The sequence below is a fragment of the Stegodyphus dumicola genome, chromosome 7, assembly GCF_044657685.1.
Source record: "Stegodyphus dumicola isolate Sdum_Otavi_A_Nest chromosome 7, ASM4465768v1".
NCBI lineage: Eukaryota > Metazoa > Arthropoda > Arachnida > Araneae > Eresidae > Stegodyphus > Stegodyphus dumicola.
This window is the reverse complement of record NC_140774.1, coordinates 40,346,121-40,367,822: the sequence shown is the minus strand read 5'-3', so window position 1 is coordinate 40,367,822 and position 21,702 is coordinate 40,346,121.

The window sequence follows — 21,702 nt, the reverse complement described above, 5'->3', positions numbered from 1 at the left end:
ACGGCTTATATCAGCATCATCCTAGTCGCAGTCACCCTCTTAACGAACCGGCTCATCTTTTTATTTTTATTAGTCCTCACGTTTGGTCTAGCCGCTTACATGGCTTATTTGACCGTTCATAATTCCGAACATCTCAAAATGACGGGCCAATCGATTGAAGACTGGATTCGAAAGATGTATCAAAAGATAACTGGATAATCGGAGGTGACTCATGTAAATATCAAGATCGGTAAAGGAAAAAAACATGGTTTCGGTTTACACCATAGATGAATTTGGAAAAGAACGATATCCAAAAGATCCTAAAAAACCTAAACAGGAGCTGTATTACTTCGATAATGACAATCGACCTATTTTTGCCAAAGACGAGCATGGAAATGAATATTACGCTGTGGAATATCGGGGTCATGAATATATAGCGCTTCCTCGTCGGTACGCCAAATCCAATTCCGGAGACGAATTTTATCCTAAATTAAACAATGGAGGAGAATACCCGTTAAATTCATTGGATGTAAATGTGAAAACGTATGCTGTCAATGCGAGGGGAGGAGAGATTTATCCTAAATCCAGCATTGGAAAAGAATATTATATACAGGATAGAATTCGGGAAAAGCCAGAGACGAATTACATCCGATATGCACGAGACGAAAATGGAAATGAGTATTACCCGAAAGATCATAAAAACGAGGAATTTCTCTATATCTATCTAAGTTATGCTAAAAAAGCGAATGGTGATGAATTTTATCCGAGAAAGTGGTATTATTGAAAGATCTTCAGGAAAACAGTATCCGCAGCATGGACTCATTTGAAACGAAACTTGGAAAGCTTAAATAGGTAAACGAGAGTCCATTCTTAAAAAATGGTATCTTGTCCATCGAGTCGGCTGGGAAAAAATTTCTCAAAATTTTTACAGCTGAAAAAAGAAAAAAAACTTTTTGTTAATTTTTATTATGTCTTATAGACATGATAAAAATTAACTGTCCCCTCTGTTTGTCTGGGAAGGATGTCTCACCCATTCGAAAAAAACAAACCAGGACTCATTCTTGGAATTCTATTCTTTAGAAAGGAGTGATGGTCTATTTTTAGAAAGTGTGAGACAACATTCCCAGACAAAAGGGGGAGGTAGTTAATTTTTATCATGTCTAAAGACATGATAAAAATAAACCAAAAGTTTTTTTTTTTTTTTTCAGCTCTTACAGTTTTTTCCCAGCCGACTTGATCCACAAAACCAGACATGTCAAAATTGTTTCTGGAAGGGATTCTTGCTTATCTATTTAAACTCCAAGTTTCACTTCAGATCACACTGTGCTGTGAAAGAAGAAACATCTTCTTATAATTTGTAAGTACTAACTGATTGTTTAGTTTATTCACTGGTTAGTTACTCCCCCTCCAAGTCATTCGTTTTTTTTCTCTCCAAAAATCTTCAGCTTTCATTTAGAATGACGATAAAAATAAAACACAAATAGGAAAAAGATGGTCACGCATAAGTAATGCATGTAGGGTTGAAATAGGAAGGTGAATCCTGTTAACAAATAAACAATTATCGTGAAATAAATCCAATTTTTCGGGGTTCTTTCGTCTGTTCGTGATTTGTGGAGAAATGACATTCGCGTTTGGGGTCGATCGGTCATGGGCACTTTATGGATAGCATCTAAATATTCTTGCACTTTCTCGGCAAAGAAGAGGTATCGATCGCTCGCATCTTCTTCTAACACGTCCCATAGAAGATCGGGTGTGATTTCTAGAACATGGTCCGTTTCCGATTGATAAAACTGAACGTCTAATCGCCAGTCGATATCGTAAAGAGTTCGAGCGGTCAGCACTTTATTGAAATGAAACGGATCCAATATATCGAGTACGGCGGACTGAATACTTATACCCGTCAGCACATTGGAAGTAACCGAGAATCCTGTCGCGGCGATTCTAGAAAGTGTTGCGAGCGTACTTAATTGGGTCCGAACGACGGCTTGAAGGATGGCCGATTGAATGGGAAGAGACTGCATACTCAATTTGGTTAAGAGTTTAGGCATCCGTTTTTCAAGGATTTTTTGCGCGGCTTCTAATCCGATATCGATCCCTACATCAATCGCCAATTCATGAACCAAGGACCGTTTCACATGTTTCTTGGGCCAGTTTTGTACAAAGTCGGGAAGATGAGGAGGATATGGTGGTAACGTATGATTTTTTTGCAGAGTGGAAATAGATTGATAGATACTGCTTCCCAAGAACAATTCGCCAATATCTTGCCCCGTCGTCGTCACACAATCAGACCCGTTGAAAACAAGACCGTACGCTTCACAATAAGGCTGGTTGAGTCGTAAATGACCCTCGACGAGATTGAGGCCGGCATGATGACGAGGAAGAGAAGGATGATTCGATTGAAAGAAAACTTGTTCGGGCAAGAGAGCTAATAATTTCTTGGCGAGATTTACGGCTACACATTTTCCATTTCGATATTCCGTGTCCATACTCTGCTGCGTGTTGGAATATAAACGATCGCAGGCGGGTTGGCAAGCTAAACTGAAACCCGTTTCGAGTCGAATCCATCGCGGTTCATCTTCCGGGGAACACGATTCTAAATTTTCTTGGAAAGGGAAGCAGGCAATCATGTCACATCCCGTTTGCGTAAAAACAAATTTTTCGACGACGTGACATTGTTCCGGATCGAGAGTTTTAGGTATGTAGTAATCCCGTTTGGAGTCGGCTTTTCTTATTTGGAAGGTGGTATGTTTAAAAATAAAAGCGTACCGACTTTGAAGAGCTTGTTCGTAAATATAGAGTTGAGTCACTTCTTGAGCATACCGAATAGCGTGATCGAGATCGTAAGAAGTGACAGTATATTCATTTCTATTTTGAAACGAATCCCATTTCATCTTGAAGGAGGGCTTTGTTCCTATATATTGAAAAAAATGTTCGATGTTGTTGCTTTTTTAACAACAAAAATAAAAGGATCTTTTTTTTATATAGTAACAAGTATAAAATGAGATTCAATTCAGTATTTACAGTTGCGTATGGAACATATACAAAAACCAGTTCGAAAAAAAATTTTTTTTTAATAAAAAATAAATTGTCTCAACTATAAAATCCTATAAATTTTAGTTTTTACAGTTGCGTATGGAATAGCGATAAAAACCAGTTCTCAAAAATTTTTTTTTAATGAACTATCTTATCTATAAAATCTTGTCAAAATCAGTTTTTACAGTTGAGGATGGAACCTGATGAAAAAATATTTTGGAAAGGATGCTATTCGAAAAACATTTTATCATGGTTAGTAGTTCTTCTTGTAAAGGACAAAAACAAGTTCATTTCGTCTAATATTTGTGCATGTAAAGTATTTAAATCTATTCCAAAAAATATATATATAGTCTCCCACATACCTTCAATGTATTATTGGACTGTCCACTCTTTATATTCCATTAAAGAGCCATGGAAAAAATGTTCCGAGTCTCTAGGGGTTCATTTTGCCTTGTTCACTACTTGTAGTTTCTACATTTTCGTCTTCACACTCTAGTCTTTCGAAGGAAGCTTCTACAGGATCTTCTCCTCCCCTTTCCGATGGAGGTGGACTCTCGGGAGAAATAGGATCTTCTTCCCCCTTTTCCGATGGAGGTGGACTCTTGGGAGAAGGATAACGAACAGGTTGTAAATCGACAATCGAAGGGTCGAAATAATCACTCGAAGCTAAAGTAGGGTCCGACATATTATTTCTGTTTTTCTTCTTGATTCTAGGATCCTCTCTCACATTCTTTCTCTTTTGAGAATTATTTTCTTGTTGATTCTTTTTCGCCTGGTATTGTTCCAATTCTTTCGTCTTCCAGACTTTAATTTCGTAAAATATATTTGAAAATAGATCCTCTCCAAGATACTTTAAATACAATGCACCCCATTCGCTTACTTCATCACTGGTAGAAGGTGTAGTGTTTATTATTTCTTCTATAGTACGTCGAATCACATCCACGTAGAGAAGAGATTCCGATCGTTTGGAAACTTCGTGATATAAACAACGGACGATTCTTGTTTTTATCATGTCTAAAGACATGATAAAAATTAACAAAAAGTTTTTTTTTTTTTTTTTTTCCAGCTCTTAGAAAATTTTTCCAACTGACATTGTCATGTTTTGTTACTAATGGACTTTCGTATTCCTAAGCTTTTTTTTTTCATTGGTTATTTTTCTCCTTTTCTAGGTGTTCCGATCATTTCAAAGTCAGGCGTAGATGCAGTTGCATGATTCGCTGCGATCGCCATTAATATACTTGTCACGTATTTACTGACGGCATACATTTGCTGCGTGAAACGATTATACAAAGGATTGGGGACTTTGAGAGGTTCCTTCTTCGACAATTCGTCTTGAATCAAAAACGAAACGCAATGGAGTTCTGTGGATACGTTCGTATCGTCTGCTTGCAGAGTTTCTTGGAATACGGCAAAAGCCCGATTCAAATCGTGATCGGTGACTAGTTTCGTTAAATATGGAGCGATATATTTATCGTGAATGACTTTCCCGATCACGCCATTCAACATGTCAAAGATGGAATTAAACGCCATCAATTTTTTTAACTGAATTTCCGAATGGACGCATGTTTTAGCGATACTGTACATTTTTAAAAATCCTTCGTAGCCTTCTGGAATTTCGGTCGTTGAATCTAGAACATGTTTACTCATGGGCAGTTTTTCAATGACTTTCCGTAGATAAGAAACGAGATATTTTTCGCGAGCCGTTTCCAATTCTCGATTCATTTGCTGACCGGGATCCGTGTGTTTATTTTGAAGCTCTAATAATAGAGACACGTCCGACTCTTTAATTCGTTTATGGATAGGTTCTTCTTCCTCCTTCTCCCCCTCTCCATGGTCCATTTCCTTTTCGGATTCTTCATGAGCGCGTTTCATTTTTATTTTGATTATATGTCTCCCTTTCTTTTATTTTGATTTTCTCTCTCTTTCTCTTTAAAAGATATGATTTTTTTCCAACGCTTTCGTGGGTTCTCCTTTAATATCGAGAAAGACGGCTGGATCTAACGTCGCCGCATATGTTTCTACATAAGGAGCTCGAGCAAACGTGACATGCCACATGCCTTCCTCATTCGTTCGATCGAAGAAGGTTTGGGAGGGTTTTCAACAGTAAATGGAAAGGATTGAGAACGACATGGCTTTGATAAATTTCGGGAACGCGTCGATCCTCCTCTGAAAAAAGACATACGGGATATCGATACAGGAGCGTGTAGGCGTTCGCGTGTTGACTTAATTTTCCATCCAGTTCTTGCTCGATCAACTGGCAACGCGTGAGCTGGTTTTGTCGAATAATGGTTTCGTAGCACGTTTTGACATGAAAAATAGGATCTTCGTGGCAGTGACGCGTATGCACCGTAAAGGGAAGGTACTTAAAAACATATTGCATGTAGTCAAAAGGCCACGTTTCTTCGATTTGTAGATGGTGTTTCTTGGATTGGACCACGTAATAATTGAAAGGATAGGATAATTGAGTCGGGTCTAAATTCTCAAATTCGATGAACGCGACCGGCGAATAATCAAACATGTAGAAATAGGCAAACAGTTTCACATGATGGATCGGGGAATCGGGTTCGCTTTTAAAAATATTCGCGCAAGCATTATAGCCCTTATCGTTATTTTTCAAATAATAGGGATGATCGAGTCGCACCCCGATATTCCCATACCTCGGATCGCACACACAATTTCCAAATTCTGCATGATAAAAAGTATGTTTTAAAGGCTGACCTGTAAAAGCATCGAAGGAACAGGGCTGCTGGAAGTAACCGGGTTTTTGGAAAGACGCGAGATACTTTTCGGAAAATACGGTCGGATCCCATACGTTGTTTTTTCTTCTTCCTTCGAAAATGCTAATCGTTCGTGAGCGGTCATTTCTTCACACCCGAAACCTTGCAAAAGCGGCTTGTATCCAAAATCGCAAACACATTTACCTTCTTTCAAAGGATCTTTGTCTAAACTTTCTAATCGACCGTGAGGTCCGCAAGCAATGTCTACGTCACAATTCCCCCCGCGTTCTTTTTGCGTGACGAGATGAGGGTATTTACAAAAACAGGTCGCGAATTTCAATCCTTTTTGATTCACCAGAACCCACTCTCCCGTAGCTGAAGAACAAGTGGTATGGGGAAGGAGTTTGGGAAGACATTCACCCCGAAAACCTATTTGATCGTCGTCACAATCGGTTGCGTGAATGCAAGTCGAATAAAGCGTCGTCCGCTGAGAAGTAATGGATTGCCAAGGAGGGGTTGTAGTCGTTTGTGACTCGTTTCGAAACAGGTAGATCATGATCAGGTAAAGATAAAAGACGAGAAGAAATATCCAAACCGTCATCTTCTTTTTTTCAATAGAGGTTCACAACTTTTATTTTATCGCCTCGATCTTCATGCACCAGACCGGCATTATCTCGTTGGGCCCCTATTTGTTCAAAATATTGCAAAAATTTATATTTGGTTTGTAGATTCTGGATCGATAATAAATTTTTTCGAACACTGTAGACCATATCGTTTCGTTGAACCTTCACCATTTTGACAGGGTCGTCCATTATTTTTTAAATTACTTGTTTACGCCAAACATTTGATTCAGTGCATCCTCCGTGGAGGTTCCTGGACCCCCCTTAATAACACTTACTTTCCTAGCATTTGGATCCTCTATTGGGTCTTTAGGAAGTCCTCTTGTGTCCATCGGTAATTCTTTCTGTTCCGTTTTCACCTTTTCCGCGATCGAGGTGGCTATTAACTGAAGGAGGAGAGGTTGATTAAAATTGCGGCAAGGAACGATTTTGTTCAAATATTGACTGTACTGAGGATCAATATTATCTTTTCGGTGTATAATGCTGGAAAGCATATGATCGGTAATCACAAAACTGTTACTCAACAGCGATTCCGATAAACCTCGATGAATAAACATATTATGAGGGGTGAGACAGGGAAGTTGATCCATTTCTTTTTGAGCCATCTTGGCAAAAAATCGGTAACGTCGTTTGGATAATAAATGTCGACGATGGATTTTCCATAAATCCATTTCTAAATGCTTTCTTCTTATTTAAAATTGAGTAACGGGTTTGAAGTAATTGGGAATGCCGATAATTTCGGGACACTTCTCTTCCCCTTCTTCCATCTCTTCGACTACAGGGAGGGAAAGAGGAGTTTCGATATCCAGATCGGTCGAGAACAGAACAGATTCTTTAAATAAGATAAATTCGCGAACTAAACCTCCTACCTTGTACGAATTTTCTCCGAACGTGTACCGGTTAGAAATTTGAAGGTTTAGAATACCTAGAAAAGAAGTCGTCGTACCAAACATATTTTCAATCGAACACTGAAAAGTATTTTTTAAACCCTCTCCATTAAAGATCCGACTCTTTCGTATACACCACATATTTCTATGAATTTGAAATTTATCTTGGGCTCCTTTACAAGCAGAGCAAAACGCGGGATCGCACCGGTCCATGATGCTTTCGCCAATTTTAGTTAAAGGAGCACACAGTCGAGTGATGAACGAAGTTCCTGTTTTATTATTCTCCCCCGGTTTCAAATACCAATAACCAGCCACGAGAACATTATAGCAATTTTGTAAACCAATAATGTTTCGGATGTGAACAGTATCTGTTCGAGTTCCTTTGGAAAATTGAACTTTTTGTTGACAATGTGTCTCGTACAGCGGATCGTGATTTAAAACATCTTCCCAGTCGGGACATATTAAGTTGAGAGCACCTTGACGTTCTTTTAATTCGTCGATAGCTTTCTCAAGGATGGGAGAAGAAAGAATATTCTTGATAATGAACGAATAATCCATTCTTACTCAATAGATTTCTTCTTTTCGAACAAAGTAGAATGTAGTATCTTGGTTATTAGACTACTGGCCTTAGATGTTACCTCTTCAGCAGCACAAACTGATTTGAAGCGAAAATGGGATGACTTAAATAGATAAGCGAGAATTCATTCTAGAAAGAATTTTGCAATGTCTTGTTTGGTTGATGAAGTCGAGTGGAAAAAAACATTTTGTGAGAGCTGGAAGAAAAATATCTGGAGAGTAAAAAAAAAAAAAAAAAAAAAAAAAAAAACTTTTTGTTAATTTTTATCATGTCTTAAGACATGATAAAAATTAACACTACCACCCTTTTGTCTCTGAATGATGTCTTACCATTTCTAAAAATAAACTATGACTCATTCTTTTCTTGGAATTTTATTTTTAGAAATGGTGAGTCATGGTGTATTTTAGAAACATGGTGCTGAGACATCATTGAAAACAAAAAAGGGGGTCATTAATTTTTATCATGTCTAGAAAACATGATAAAAATTAACAAAAAGTTTTTTTTTTTTTTTTTTTTTTTTTTTCAGTTGTAAATTTTTCCTGACAGATTTTTTTTCCAGCAGATTTTCAACCGACCTTTTCCCAATCATCATTTTTTAAAACTGGCTCGCTATTGGTTTGTTTAAAAATGACGTCATTGCTTCAAGAACTATATACACATAACTTTCTCGTACTCACTTCTCTATACGAAATGGGGTTCCCAGCTGACATAGCAAAAACCCTATCTCGCTTCATCTACAATTCTCGTTGATGATCTATACAAAATTGGGTAATTTTTTCCACGACTTTATACAGTTCTTGATCACGGGGATCTATCTGCTTGTACGGCTTCACGTGAATTCTTAAATCATAGCACTCGTCCATATTTTCATTGACGTTATCATCGACCCCAATTAAAAGAATGTCGTAATCGTACAAGACTCTGATATGTTCCGAACATTTTGAAATATTATATTTTCGGCACGACTTTTCACATTGCGTGCGGCCAAATATCCGATACGCATATCGTGCAATATCGTGCAATGAACTGTTGATCACTCGTTCGACATAATCATCCGAACCTTTACTCCACAAAATGATATCGATATTGCAGAGACGTAAAAACTGGATCAGGAAATTGGTTTTGGGTCGAATTTGAAATGTTTCTCCTTCAAAGTATCCAAGCGTCTCATCCATATCTAAGACACAGACCACCACCATCTTTCTTTTTTAAAGAAAGAAGAAGATGAGTCGATCCACCACTCATACTATTATTGAACACGTGAAAGAAATTGTTTATTATGCTCCTTCCAAATGTCCTTGGCATTTTGATTATACCTGTTTCCTCATTTTAAATAATTTCAATCAAAGACGATTCCACTGCCTGTTTACTTCCCACTCGATGCAATGGAGATCTTACAGTGCCAGCAGCTCTTGTGACTTGCCCGAACATTTTTTCGATTTGATCCTTCTTCATTGACAATTGAGTTCGGAGTATGCGTTGCCTTTTGCGACGCATTTCCGAGAACGTTCGGGATATACAATAGGTCTCTTTGAAATGAATCCTGGACTTTATAGTGCTCGCATTCTTCAACCGGAATATTTAGCAGAAACGTTTTACACGTTCATTGTTTTCTTGTGTAGTATTTGTTATCGACTCGGAGGAACGGCTCCCGTTTTAAAATTATGTTCTTTTGTGTACACGGACCATCATCCCGTGCTCGTGGATATTGGAGCTCTGAATGTGGAAAAGAGAGAACGCATCGGTCATCGAGAATTTTTAAACGAGAAGAAATGGCATCGGTTCTTGAAACGACGAACGACTCGAGACATTATTCGGTACGTGAAACTCATGCATCCGGATTATTTTAAGAAGAAATGTCGTGGTCAATGCATTCTCTCCGAGAAAGTCGTCTTCAACGATGTAACGCATCAACTGATTTGTAAAAGTCGACAACGCAGTCTGGCCGAGGTTTTAGATACTTTTCAAGAACTCATGCCCCATGAGCCTATTCGTCAACTCATTCGAACGTGGCTTTCTGCGAGATAAACAAGAAGATGGATTATAAACAACTCGTCCTCGATTTATTGAAACAGAAAAAATATCCCATTTTATTGGATTATGTGGTCATGGATATTTATTACAAAGAGGTTTATAAATCAGATGGGAAAGTAAAACGATTCGACTCCCCATGTTTCGAGTTCAATCAAAGATATTTAGAAGAACCCAATCCATATAAACTGGAATTTATCACTTCGGACGAGAGTAGTAAATTGGTTATTCGACGACAAATCGATCCTAAAGATTTTAATATAAATCAATATCCGGAAAATTGTTTTCGTGTTAAACTGTCCAGTCACCATCTTGCTGAATTTGATATGTTTAAATACAAGATGTTCGAAGAACAAATTTATAATTTCATAACGTATCTGAATAGTAATATTCCTGCCATTCGAGAATTTTTGAACTTAACTCACGACGAAAGTACTCGATATTTACCCCAGTCCATACGACTATGGGTGTATAACTATAAAACGGCCAAGATCACTCATCAAATTATGGATCCCGAATATTTTGGACCCCGTTCATCTCTTTTACTGGAAACACGCATGATTCAAGGTTTATTGTCACCGTGCACTTCTAAATCAGTATTATTGTCCCTTCGAGATGATTATGCTTGGAAGAATCATACCGATAAAGCCATTTTACCATCTTATGTATATGATTACGATCCTTATAATTTATATTATTCGGATCACTGGAAGGCTCTTGTCCCGCTGGCTTTTAATCCGTTAGAAAATCCCATCATTTGTTAATATTCCAGTTGCAGCACGTACTCATCGTCTTCACTCCCGTCACGAACAAAATTGATGTAACGTTTCGTTTGAGGATCCTTGTAGCGACAGACTTGGCGAATACCCCGACAAATAGATCCCGGCAAATTTAAATCTCGAGCCATTCCTCGAGTCGGTTTTAGAATCAGACCTGATTCGTTTGTCTCGAGGGCTTTTATAAACTTTTGATCGTAGCCAACACGAGCTTTGAGTTTGGACTTTCTCTTTCTCCCTCTTTTTTTGGGTAGAGATGCCAAGTAATGCCGAATGGGTATATCTATACTCGAAGAGCGACTTCGGGATCGATTTCGGACTCTTGTTGGACTTGGAGATCGACTTCGGACTCTTGTTGGACTTTGAGATCGTGTTCGGACTCTCGTTGGACTTTGAAATCGACTTCTCGATCGACTTCTAGAACGTTGACGTTGAGATCGACGCCGCATATTTAGATTTATTTCTACTTTATTACGGTTTAAGAAACGTTTTACATAGTCTTGGACACGAGGTTCTTCACTCATAGCGTCATACCAGTAATTTCCCGGAATGATTATAAATTTATCGTCTCGAAACTTTATAAACTCTTCTGGACTATAGCGGGGAAAAAATTTTTGTAAATGAGACAAGTCGAATAAAACGTGCCCCAACGAACATGTCCCTGTCAATTCAGAACGACGCACGTTTCGATTTAATTTCTCTTCTAACACTTTTTGAACATACTCAATAGGAACTTTGGAAGGATAAGACATTTTTTTTTTGCTTTATATTTCCCAAATGACTTGTCCATAGAAATATAATCGGAAGAAAACTGAATCTCCAACGTGCTGGTGTGTATCATAGTAAGCGTGATCGTATAAATCAAACACATCTAAATGAGCCAAGGCATGTAAAGTAAAAATGAATAATAATTGCCATGTCGTTTCATTACGATAAAATCGAGTTTGATCTACATTGACCTGATTAGCATAATAGGTGTTCATATTGATCGTGCCCCTGTTTTGATCTACCAGCATCTTGTTCGAAGTGGAATAGTTTAAGCAGTAATTGCGATGAATTTTAATAAACTCGAAAAGATTAAAAATAACGTAGACGGGAATTTTTCCTTCCTCGGTTTCGGTTTCATTAATATATAACTGAATAACCTCTTTGGGTCCTCCTGGCTCTTCACAATAATACATGGACATTTCGTAACGGTCCAATCGACGAATTGGATTTTCCAAGATACGATTGAGAATCGAGACCCATCGTTCAAATATGAAATGGAGTTTTTTAAAATCGATCGTGGCCCAATCATCCATGATTTTAAAGCATGCCGTACAAGCATCTCGCCAAGTATTAATTTTAGACTGAAGAGCCGTTCGACGACAAGATCGACGTTCTTCGTGTTGATCAACTCGTCTTTCCATATCCTTATCCTTTGTTTTTTTCCAAAGAAAAAAAAAGATGGCTGAAATGTATATATTCTTGATGATGTTTGGTCTCTTTCTATTTTTCTTTCCTACTTCTGTCATAGAATCGGATTCCATCCCCATGAACGAATCTATACCGCTTAAAGATTGTCGACGAGAAAAAGTCTGGTGCGTGGATACATGTGATTTTCTTTGCACAAACGGGGAAGAAATGCAATGTGTTCGAGGACTCTGTATGCCCAAACTGAATCCTTACCCGTGTCAAACTGAAAAAGGGGGTATGATTATTCTTACCGAAAAAAATGGATTCTATCAGTGGGCGTGTTACTGTACGGATCCAGCTTTTTACAATGGACCGGATTGTGGAGAATTGGCGAAAGACGTTTGTCAAAATGGTACATTTATCTATAGGGGGTTCAATCAGCATGAATGCATGTGTCAATTTCCACAAGTAAAGGCTATGATTCAAGGAAAACCTCAGTGTGTGCATAGGAATATAGCTCGGTTTTATCGGGATCCGTAATGAACTGGATCATTAAAAAATGTACGTCTGAAAATGTCTCAAATTTTTTGAAAAAACAAACCGTGACTCTATCTTACATTGGGTGCAATTAGAAATTACCCCTCTTTTCGTCCGAAAATGATGTCTCACAATTTCGAAAAATTGAAGACATCAATTTCGGACGAAAAGAGAGAATTTTTTTTTCTCTACCAATTCAATCGACTTGATCCTTATGGTTTTTTAATTATCCAGACTCTCACTTATCTATTTAAACAATCCGACATTCCCTACAGATCAGTCTGTACTGCTGAAGAGGTAACATCTTTCAACGCAGCTTCTACGTTACGACAAATGCTTCAATAAAGGTAAGAGATTTTTCCTTCTTAATTATTTTTCGTTTTACTAGAAAGAAATGATTATCCTATTTTTTTTTTTGAACCTATCTAAGTGTTTTGAGTTCTACTTTAGATTACGAAGTGCTTTTGAAGATCCAATCTGGTTATCTTTTTCAATCCATAAAAGCAATGATCCCTATATTTTTTGAAAGTTTTTTAAAGAATAGACTCTTGTGTTACTGATTCCATCTCCTTTTTAGCTTCTTCTTGTATATATTTACGATAACCTGCAATTTTCATAGAACGATGGTAAAGGAAGGACTAAGGATCGATTCGGAAAATACTTTTGAAAGAATCGTTTTAATTTTCTTAAGCAACCATCTAATGATCGAGGGAAAAGTGGGCCGGCAATAACCCAAGCCAAAAATTCATACAAAAACCGATTACGTTGATCCCATATATTGGACGATGCCAATTTCTTTTCTGCATAATGTCGTCGAAGATCTGTTTCGTTCAGAAGTTTTAAAATTTCGTTTGCTTTTAAGTCAGTTTCAAGAATGACAAGAATAAATAAAGCCATCTCTTCATATTCATAGCGATCTATAACTATTTTTCTAAGTTTTTTGAGATCATTTAATGTAAGAAGAGGACCTTGACATCTTTTAATATGAATTTGTTTCGAGCGCTCCCTTTTTTCACCGAGCAAACGGTATAAAAACAGAATTTTATTTTTTATTTTATTATACGATTTCCTCTTTTCCTCAGTCAGATACTTTTCATATATCTCTAGTGCTCTTTTATAATGATATTTTATACCGTCACCATGTTTTCGATACCAATCATAGAATTCATTAAAATAAAATTCATACTTAGCTCGTGTTCCTTCCGAAATATTCATACGTTTAATAATATTTTGACATTCCTCCATCGACGGACATTGTTTGAATACTGTATTGTCAGGCTTATGTCTATGTTTAGGAAGAGCGTTATCCCAACATTTCCATCGTCTCATTCGTTGGTATTCTTTTTCTTTGAATCGAACATTTGGATCTTTTCGCCTTTCTCGTTTTCTCCATCGATTTGCTTCTTTTACTCGTTCCAGTGACCAATAATGTTTCAAATATGCTTTTCTTTTTCTTTTCCTTTCAGATAAAGTTGTAGGTTCCTCAGTATCCATCTTGATTCCTACCCTTCATTATTAATTATTATCTATTATTTTTCACTTCGTCTTATATTTTTTAATCTAATCCTTTTTTGGCACCTAAAAAGTAAATTGATTAAAAAAATATAAGGATTCCATAAAACTTTTAAATTTTCCTTGACAGTAAAATAACAAAGATCCTAAAATCCTTACCTTTTAAATGTAGTGTGTCCCATAGGACAAACCGGTTTGTCCTATGGGACACACTAGATTTAAAAGGTGAGGATTTTAGGATCTTTTTTATTTTACTAAAAATTTGATAAAAAGGTTTATACTAGAAGGTTTCAAAATTTTATTAATGATATTAAATTATTATTAATGATTTTTTGAATGGGTGCCAGGATCTGACGCTATTGATAAAGAAATAACTTAATCCATAATATATATGTCTGAAAAACAAATACCATGAAGGGGGAACATAGTTTTCCTAATGTTTATCTTGCTGTGTTTTATAAATCATGTAGATGGTCAGACAAATCACTAATGTAATGACAAATAAACAGTAAAGCTGAATAGTATGAATAAAAGGCATAAATGTCTTATAATTAGATCCAAAAACGGATCGGAGAAATGATTGATAACTCATTTTATCTTGTTCATTCCTTTCTCTCTAATTACATACAAGTTCTATCAATATCCTTAATGGATCCAAGATTCTACTTCAACTATAAAATTGACTCATCGTAAGATTTTTTACTTGCAGATATTCGAGGCAGTTTGGTCTGTTTATTAGAATTCCAAATACATTTCCCGCATCTGTTCTAACCAATGGATTCTGGATTTACAACGAGCGGTTTTTATCAGAAGCATAAAAGACTTTCCCATCTATTCTCTAGCCATGGATTTTAGATTTTATTAGACCCCTTAGCGAATGTCAGTTCGGATACTACGCCAACTATAAAATCGGCTCATCGTAAGCTTTTCCACTTGCGGATACTTTCTCAGATGTCTATTTTCTTCTTTTTTTAATCCGACCCTCTCAAAAACAAAGGATAATGAATATTCATAAATACGCTACAATTTACAGCCAATTTCATGGCTTGCATTTAGGAGGATTCAATGTGATTCAAGATACGATTTTTTTTCCCTTAGCCCATATGCGGCTTCAACCTTCTGTGATTCGAAAACTCGTTCATTTCGATAAAGTCGTCCCGAGTCAGAAACCACTCGTTCTCGCCCTAGCCGCCTATTGTAAAATGTCGGACTTATCGTGTACCGTTTTTCTTCAACGCAATGCGTCATGGATCCTTCTTTTAGAAAACGAACGGGTCATTTTCCCCACGATGCCAAATTCATCGGAATCCTCCCACAATCTTTTCAAACTTTTCGCCACACCATTTTTTGTGAAAGATCCTAAAACGATCGAACGGTATTTACAAAATCCCGTGTTCGAAAACGTGTACCGCTCCCAAAATAATCATACAATTCTATATTTAGACGAATGGGATATACCGTATCCAGGAGGACATTACTTTGATGATGATAACGGGCCCAGATTACATTTACCAGAAGATGACGGAGGGAAAAGGTATCGTCTTTGTTTTTTGTCCAACCAGGTCCATCACGAGAATGACCTCGTCCATAATTTCATCAACGAATGGAAAGATCGACCGGACGTTTATTACGATCCTCTGAAAACGCGAACGGCTTTTCCGTCTTCTTTATTGAATTTTTACCGTCCGTGAATCCTGAGAAACCCATCCCGTTTCCCATTGAGTACAATAAGAGTACAGCGCTCATTCAAAAACAATGGACGTATCAGCACCATCCTCAATATATTGTCCAAGATATTTTGAATACGTACGATCAGAGAAATTCGCTTGAGAAGGTCGGACTCTTGATCGAATACCCGTTTCAAATCGGGTTCGAAAATGCTACTCGATCGAATCCTAACGGGAAATGCATTGGACTCGTCGTCAACGGTTCTGAACCGGAAACGATTTTATACGTTCGATCACCGTATCAGCGGTACATGGAATATCAAGCCATCCCCACGACCGTGCACTGGATTCCTATTCTTTACGAACCAGAAACCACGTATCCACTCCAACCGGTCGTACTCTGTTCGACGGTCATCGGGTTTGAATACAAAAAGGCTTTCTTATGTGTAAGTTATGTCATGCTCGAATCTCATCCGAAACAACCTGCTAATAGAAACACGGCGTGTCTGTTCCATCCCGTCACAGATGTGAGCGAATTGACGTTTCTCGAGAGTTACGAATACGATTGTCAGCATGCGCTTCACCGAGTTCGATATGCTTCCATTCCTCATGATTTATGGTGTCTGACCAAAATCGAAGAAGAAAAACCAGTTCCACTTGCTAAACCCTATGCTCATCTACCTTACCTGGTTCAATCATGGCTGGAGTTTTATCATCAGAATCGTTCCACGGATCCAGAAATCAGGTACGGCAATCTGAAACTCTTTCAATTGGCTCTAACTTTGGCTCGACATAAAATATGCTTTTCGGCCGAAACGGTCGAAACCGAAGAAGAAGAAGGTATCATTGTACCAAGAAATTCATCGTCCCCGATCGTCATTCGCCTAAGTCGGGAAGCTCGAAAATTTCTCGATATTGTCCGGTTAAGAATTGAATTTATGGAACGACCAGTTTCCTCTCCATGTGTTCTGTTGTAAAGAGAAAAAAAAACGAAGCAAATATCTGTAGACTGAGAGATGGTGATTCCCTTAGCTCAGCTAGGAACTCAACTCACAAGAAGTGCGAAAGTTATCCACTGATATACACAATTCTTGAAACGATGACGTCATCTTGAAATGTCTTGTGAATCGAGTCGGCTGGAAAAAATTTCTAAAAAGAAAAAAAAAAAAAAAAAAAAACTTTTTGTTAATTTTTATCATGTCTTTAAGACATGATAAAAATTAACTCTCTCTTCTTTTTGGCTGGGAAGGATGTCTCACCGTTTCGAAAAACAAACCGTGACTCATTCTTGCAATGATTGCCATGAGAAAGGATGAGTTGTGATTTGTTTTTTTCAAACGGTGAGACATCCTTCCCAGACAAAAAGAAGAGAGAGTTAATTTTTGTCATGTCTAAAGACATGATAAAAATTAACAAAATTTTTTTTTTTTTTTTTTCATCTACAGAAATTTTTCTGGGCTCTCAGAAATTTTTCCTAGCCGACTCGATTGGCAAGACATCTCAAAATTCTTTCTAGAATGGACTCTCGCTTATCTATTTAAACATTTCAAGTTTTACTTCAGATTGCTCAGGAGGGTTGAAGAAGAAGCATTTCGTAACTTGGAGATCATATTGTATTCTTTTCCATTTCGGAATTTGTCAAGATTCGATTAGGAGCAGCAATCAAGTAATCATACATCTGATTACATCGTAGCAAATAATCGACCGTGATCCAATTGAGTTGAATATTCACAATCAACACTAAAAAACAGAGTATTTCAACGCGAGTTATTTCGTACGTCATATCTCCCCGTTGAGCGAATTGGTCGGCTATCTGATCTATTTCCGTAATGATAGTAAAAAGGTTCAATGGATCCACGACCAATTCTGTATTCCATTGAATTGTAAATGGAAGTACGAGGTTTTGTTCACTCAAAAAATACAAATAGCCGTATTTCTCTTTTTCTCGAAACAGCCTTTGAATATAGTCTCGCACCGCTTCCCGTACTTCTGGATCGCGCACCAGTTCGAGCGTGACGAGGCTCGTGAAGGGCGGAAATTTATGAAATTTGATATATTGAGGTACCACGGTATTCAGTCGAGGACGATATTTATGATGAAGAAGGTGATCGATAGGAGTCTTTAAGGATTGAAGTGTAACGATATCCATCTTTTCTTATACGAATTTCCAAATAATAAGGCCGATGATGACAAGAACGATTCCCAACAAGATTGGTTTTAGGTACGGTATATTACCCAAAACATCCAAAATACCACTCGTGATGGAACCCGTCACGTCTTGACTGAAATGCGTTAAAGCTTCTCCGAACGTGGGTCGACGGCATTTCAATTCTTGCGTCGGTGTACAATCGTGATATTGACAATCACATAATCGACAACACGTATCCTCTTTCTCGTTGTCGTACCCTTCACACGCATTCCATTGCTGAATAGGAAATCCCGTGCACGATTCGATCCCGTGAACAGGTTCGGGTTGACAACAACTCAATTCTTTAAGTTTACAAACCATGTCCCCTCCGTTGTAGAGAAAACAGCCCGAATTGTCCAGAATGTATTGGTTGACATATTGAGAACCGAGCGCGACGGCCGTCACCCCTCCTGCAGTCAGAAGAGCTTTCTTACTAAACACTTTATCAAAAGCTTTTTGAAGGGGTTTATTCTTCGCGACGACTTTAGCGACCTCCCCTGCTCGTTTGACAGGAATGTCGAATCGTTTAAATTGTTTAGCGACTTTGCCTCCAGACTTGTTAAAAAATCGCATGTCTCTTGACCCTTGCCGGATTTTCAGAAACCAAGACAATGAACGAATCCAATTGTATTTTTAGTAATCGAAAAATTCCTTGTGGGTCGGACAATATTTCGGCGTTTCGGAATATTCTCTGCCTGAACCATCTTCGAAATCCTTATGGATTGCAAATTTATTATCATCGAATGGAATCGGAATCGCATACCAAGGTCGTTGGACCTTTCCTGATTGTGAAGGAAAATTTCTCGTTTCCGAAAAATACTGTCATTTTACCGACGCGCGAGTTCCTGGATAAACATTTCCGACCCGATTTACACGACGTCCAGTTGGACGATCTCACGTTTAAACTCAACCCGTGCATCGAGCACTATATCAACCACCTGTATTCTCAAGACCCGACCGACTTGAAACGCAATAACGCCATGGATGTGTTTGATCGGCGTTTCCATTACGAACTGCTACGGAATTTAAGTGTTGGCAACACGAACGAAATTGGTTTAGGCGTGAACAATACCACGAAGATGCAAGAAGAAATGATGGTTCATTTCAAGAGCACGCTTCAGCAACGTCTTTGCGGTTTATACCACTATATTAATAATTCAAATGTAGCGACGCTCTTCGACAAGATAAAGGTATGCGACATGGCGAATGGAGGTCTCTTTGTCGACCCTAAAACGGAATTCTCTCCTTTTTACAATTTCCTGCTGGCGCATTGTTTATTCGATTTTCATAAACTACCCAATTTAGACCTCGTTCCCGAAACCGTCATTTCGAATGTCGCGTACAAGAAAGGGGTTGGGTTTTATACGTTAGAAGATATTTGTCACCCTGAACCGATTGTTGTGATGGGAGAAGAAACAGGATCTTCGTATCTCTATCAATCCAAATGCATCACGTATCCCAAAGAAACGGCTTTAAATAAACAATTGACGAGAAAGGATTTGCCCGATAATCTCATTATGAAAAATGCCATGCAGTTTTCTGATGCGCGGTTCCTAACTTGCTAAATGCGAAAAGGTTTGGAGAGAAAAATTGATTTGGTTGGGGGGGGTTAAAAAGTCAGTACAGAAAAATTTCTATTATGTAAAAAGGAAAAAAAAAACAAAATGGTAATATACCTTGACACAGAATCTGTTTTCATCATGTAGAAGCTTGTACACAGACCACAGCATTAAACGATCTGAAATGAAACTTGAATGGCTTAAATAGATAAGTGAGAACACGAGAACACATTCTTGAAAAAAAATGATGGTCTTGTTGATCGAGTCGGCTGGAAAAAATTTTTAAAATCTAAAAAAAAAAAAAAAAAAAAAAAAAAAAAAAAACTTTTTGTTAATTTTTATCATGTTTTTAGACATGATAAAAATTAACAACCCCCTTCCCTTTTTGTCTGGGAATGTTGTCTCACACTTTCTAAAAATAGACCATAACTCATCCTTTCTAATGGCAATCATTCCAAGAATGAGTCACGGTTTATTTTTCGAAAGGGTGAGACAACATTCCCAGACAAAAAGGGGAGGGTAGTTAATTTTTATCATGTCTAAAGACATGATGAAAATTAACAAAAAGTTTTTTTTTTTTTTTTTTTAACTTCTAATCCAGATCATCCAGATCACGACGAGACCTGAGAGCGTACGGTTTATACGCAAATTTACTAAACTTGTTCTTCATAGAACTGGCAGAAACCTCACCTAAATAAACTAGATCCTCATTGCCTTTTACATCCTCAGCCTCCTTCTTAGGCTTCTCTTTCTTGAATGGTTTGCACAGATCTGGATTGATCTTGCTTTTGATGGGAACCTGGTCTGGATCCACCTTTTCAGTTTTGATTTTCTCTTTATCGAAGGTAGTGGAAATGGTTTCGTTAATAATATTTCTCGAAGAAGGTTCTAAAATATTTAACTGAAACACGGGTTTTTCGATCATATTCAGAGCATCTTCTTGAAAGAGAATCATATCTCTACAAATGCCTCCTACTCTACAATACAAAGCGTCCGTTTTGTAAAAGTACCGCGAATTAATTTTAATATTTAAAATACCAATAAACATATCGTTATTCACAAATTCTTGGTCCAGGGTTTCTTGAAACACGTTTAAAAGGGTCGTTCCATCAAACACTTTGGTTTTGCGTAAACACCATTGATTTTGAGACATCTGAGAATTCAGATCATTTCGTTGACTCATTTGCCGACATGCTTTACAGAGAGAAGGTCTACATTTTTCAATGAAGAACCGACATTGTTCTGAAATCAGCATTTGGGAATGATCGGCGGCCACGGCTTTGGTAATGTCCACCAGAGGAGGACAGAGTTTACATATGAAAGAATGGGCATTCAGATTCCTCTTATAATTAGTAGCGCAGAGAACCCAATAACCCGCTACGAGAATATTATAATGATGATTGAAATCTTTAATATTTTCAATCTGAATATAACCTTTTTCTACGGGATGCTGGAACGGGATCGCTTTAGCTTGAAAATCTTGAAACTGAGGATTGTTGGCTAATATATTTTTCCATTCCCGGCTCACGAGGTTTAACGTTCTCGGGTTATTTTCAACGATTTCGTCAATCCCCGCTTTTAAAATCGGGTGCGCAAGAATACGATCGATTAACTCTGAATATTCCATAGTTCCCCTTTATTATTATTTTATGGACTTCTAAACATCTCGGTCTGTTTCCTCAATTCTTTCGCGTACCGGTCAATGATTTCAATCGTTTGATTCATGCAATAGGTTAAGAATTCATCTTTAATGTAGGCTGTATGCGACCCCTGCCAATCTAACCCTCCTGTCAGAGTTTGTACGTCCCATTTGATGTATTGCAATAAAACATCGGTCCATTCTTTCACAGTCATATTGGATCGAATGCTTCGATCCACGAAATCCAATTTATTCAGCACGGATCTAGTATATTCCTCCGACAAAAAAACGGTTTTTCCGTACACGACATCAAATCGTAATCGAAAATAGGACACGTATAATTGATAAAACAGGTCGCTGAGCATTTTGAAATCGGACGATACGGAGGGAGAAGGGGTTGGTTCGGTTTTAATGTGTTCCAATTCCTTTTGCAAGTGGGCTTTTTCGTCCAGACATCGATCTAAAGCGTGTTTGGCCTCTTGTAAATCCAATGACAGACCTCTTACATAGTGTTCGTCGACCGTCGATACGTGCTTTCGTTTGTATTTCGAAGTATCGGACATTTCTACATCCTGCGGAGCTACG